The sequence below is a fragment of the Podarcis erhardii genome, assembly GCF_964252035.2.
Source record: "Podarcis erhardii genome assembly, chromosome: 5".
Classification (NCBI taxonomy): domain Eukaryota; kingdom Metazoa; phylum Chordata; class Lepidosauria; order Squamata; family Lacertidae; genus Podarcis; species Podarcis erhardii.
Window position 1 is genome coordinate 41,725,915 of NC_138509.1, and position 3,815 is coordinate 41,729,729.

Consider the following 3,815-nt stretch of genomic DNA (forward strand, 5'->3'; position numbering starts at 1 on the left):
AGAGAGAGAGATTTTTGCCCTTTTGGGCTGGCGTGCCTGGGATCTGTTTGGAGAAGGAAACGGTGGTGGATTAGATTCGGGAGGGAATCAAAGTCCAGGCGAGGAGGGCGGTCCAATTCCTTCCAGGTCCAGGTCCCTGGGCTCGCCTGCCTCTCAGCTGGACGGTCACCGGAAAGAGGGGCCGCCGCCAACCTCTGATCTGCCGCTGCTGCTGCTGCTTCTGCAGTAGCAAAAAGAGGACAGGGCGGCTTGGAGCCAGAGCTGGATGCTGTGGAATTAGGTCCCCTGGCCCAAATCCCTCCTGCACTGACCCCAAAGTGCCGGCCTTGGCAGGGGAAGGATCTTTCAAGGAGTCTCTAGAGCAAGCTTCTCTCTAAACAAAAAATAAAAAACCCCAAAACAAAAAAAACCACCACCAATGCCCAGTTAGTTATGCTTGTGGAAGCCTTCGGCACATCCCAGGCGCGCGCCCAAATCGCGTTTACCCTACGAATCTTGCTGTAAGAGCAGCACAATCCGGAGTCAGGACCTCCGAGGGGCGCGCGCGGCGCCCCGAAATACTAGCCACCGACCTGGGAAATTAGTTGACCCTTGGCACCCCCAGTGTCTCTCCCGCAACACACACACACTCCCAACCCAAATTGTTCTGGGAGAGCCTTGCCAAGTTTAAACAAATAGCTGAACTACAAATGTGCGGCTCTTCGAGAAGCGAAGAAACAAGTTTGCTGAGATTTGTTTCGGTGAAGCCGGGCATAAATTACTCCGAGTGGAACCGAACACGTCCTTAATCAATGGCGCCTGAAAAACACTAAAAATGAAATATGGGTGTTGGCAAGTTGGCTTCGATTCTTCGCTTGGCCATCCGATTTAAATAATACTCGTTCGAATAATAAGAATGGACAGAAGGGTGAAAATCAAACACGAGAGCGCGCGAGCGCGCGTATGGTGGTTGGCGTGACCACAAGCTGATGGCACCGTTCCTTCTCTCTGAACTTTTCCTCCCTCCAAAGTTTCTTTCGCAAAAGTCGAAACTTGCACTCAGGCGCGCATAAACACACCAAATTGGAGTGGGGGGGGGGAGTAGAGGGGGACGACGAGCAGCGTGGAACTTGAGCACCAGGCAAAATAAACAGGGAATACACGTGGGAAAATTGGGAAGGTTTGAACCACTGAGGTGTAACAGTTCTTTCTTATTCAGGGTGGTGGCAGGGAGATAATAAGTGAAGTGTTTGCGATAATAGTCTCGGGAGAATCATCCCAAAGGAGAGAGAGAGCGCGCGCAAGTGTGCGTGCGTGTGTGCCTGCAATTGTGCGCGCGTGTGTAAGTAAGTGTGTATGAGCGCGTGCACACACAAACACGCGTATATGTGTATACACACGCGCGCACTCCGAGGCCGGGCAAATTATCACTTTGAATCTGTGGGATCCGTGTAAGGTGTGCGATTATGGGTCATTATGCTGTGTGTTGTTAGAGAACACAGAAAGGGGGGGGGGGGAGAAGGGTTAAGATCTTAAACATGATTTATGGTAGACTCTGCGATTCCTTTTCTCAGGCTTTTAACAGACGGGGGCTGTACAATGGAACATGTTGAAAGGCCAGATCGGACGTGTCCTCTCTCCCCCCCCCTCAAACCCGGCTTCCCCCCTCCCCCGCCACCCTTGTATGGGGTGGGGTGCGGAGAAAGAGGAGCCTTGGGTGGTGGTTGAAAGCCCAGGCAGGGCTCTGTCCCTTTAAGGTCACTGCATGCTCTGGTATGATGATGTTTAGAAGGACAGCTGGGCAATGGCCATCTGACTGACTTCGGCTTGACATCTGGGAGCCCACTGGTGTGTGGCACGCGAATCGCTTGATGTCGCTATTTAAATGCAAATTTGTGGGGGGATCATTGAAGCCTCACCCCGTAAATTCACACAAAAGGAACACTTCACACACTCCGAGGAGGAGGAGGAGGAGGAGGGTCGTTACTTCGGGAGGTCTTGGCTGCAACATGCAAATCTCATTCAAATCCGCAGCACATTCTGCATGACTAACTTTGCTAAGGTCAAGACTTTTTGGGGGGGTGGAGGAGGAGGAGGGGACGGCTGCCTGGCTGGCTGTGGCCGGGCTACCAACTCAGCTGAGTCTTGGTCAGTTCCTGGGCTCTCTCATTTAAGGGCGAGCACCTCCCCACTGCTTAGGTTGTGACCAGGCCTGCCTGGTCCTCCCCGAGGTTGCAAACGTTTCAAAAGGAAAGTTTCACCATCCGCGGCAGAAGGGCGCATCGTCTGCTTCCCCCTGGTGCTTTGGGTCCCGGTGAACTTCACCTTCTTTGGCAGGACAGCGCTTCACCCGGGGCTCGCAGCCAGCCTCGCCCCGGCCACCTCCCTCCCTGCCACCTCCTCCCCTTATATTTGGGATAAGAGAAGCCCCCGTTTTATGAGGGAAACACTGATTTCCCCCAAGTATTATGCGGACGCTCTTACACACAACTCTCCGCCTCTTGCTTAAGCAGGTTCCCTCTCTTTTCCTCCCCTCCTTGGACAAGAGGAATCGCCCCGTCCTTTTGCTGTCTACCCTCGGGGTGGGGTGGGGTGGGGTGGGGTGGGGTGGGGGGCAAAGGCGGGGTGTTTGTTTCCTGCCCCTCGACAGGGTAGAAAACTTGAGCTTGAGGTGCTCGAAAGCAAGCAGACAAAAACAGGAGCCCGATGTACACACACACACACACACACACTTAGGATCCAAATCCAGGAAGTAATTTTTCCCCTTCCCTTTCCATCTCTGCGCTTTGCTCCTCGAATGTGGCTTGGAGCCAGAGGTGAAAAAGAGAAGGGGAAGGAGAAAGAAAGAAAGAAAGTTGGTGAATGATAAAGACCGTATTTTCCACGCTTTGGGTGCAGGACCAGATGATCTAGAAAATGAGCTGAAATAGATTCAGCCTCAGAGTCTGATGTGAAGAGCAGCTGACTCCCCTGTTTCTGGCCAGATGGCTTCTGAACACAGATTTGCATTCATTTTCGCTTAATATCGTCCAAAATAGCGGGGCAGCTGCATTTGTTGTCAAAAAGGTTTAAAACTCCCCTTTCTTTCTGGGGCAGGATCGTTACCTTATGTGATGGGGGGCTTATGCAACTTTCACCCCCCTCTCACACACGCATACACCTCCCTCCTTCCCCCCTCCCCCTTTAGTCAACAGTATCAGATTTAAAAGGATTTGTTTTAAAACCATCTAATTTGGTAATCAGATTTAAATCGCCTTGGCGCGTGTAATCTGAATTAAAGATACTGTAAATGGTTTGAAGCATGGTGCTTTTTGTTAGTGCAGGCAAAAGGAGCAACTTTAACCTTCTTCGGGTATATTTTTATCAGATTGGTCCTGATCAGATATTTGACCCACGGTGGGAAAGTATCCTTTAAAAAAAGGGATAGCCGGGAGAGACAATAGTATTTTGTCCATAATGACTCCAAGAAGCTTTTATCGTCTATATAAACTGTAGAAAACACACAGAAAAGGAGACTGAAAAAGAAAATGAGACATTTATTTTTCTCCCCCCCCCCACTTGTTTTGTAACTTTAGTTCTCCTTGCAAGTCTAGCTCAGAAGAGGTGTGACATCTTTCAATCTACCCTACGGTACCCACTGATTATTATTATTATGGAGTCAGGATCCCCCCTTTAATTTATCGTGAATAGTTTCTATACACTTTGATTTAAGGTTATTAACATTCTATAGACAGTGGCATCTTTAATATGTGGCGATCGCTTCTAAAGACTAATCTCATTACCCTCAAATAGTCATAAAATATGATTTTATTATACTTACGTATTTAATTAGACGG

General features: G+C 49.8%; 1 protein-coding gene across 2 annotated transcripts in view; it reads left to right on the forward strand.

Annotated features, from left to right (window-relative positions):
- EBF3 (EBF transcription factor 3) overlaps positions 1–3,815 on the forward strand; it is a gene marked incomplete at its 3' end in the record, with an annotated part of 663,555 nt that overhangs the window by 15,485 nt on the left and 644,255 nt on the right. The window lies entirely within an intron of this gene.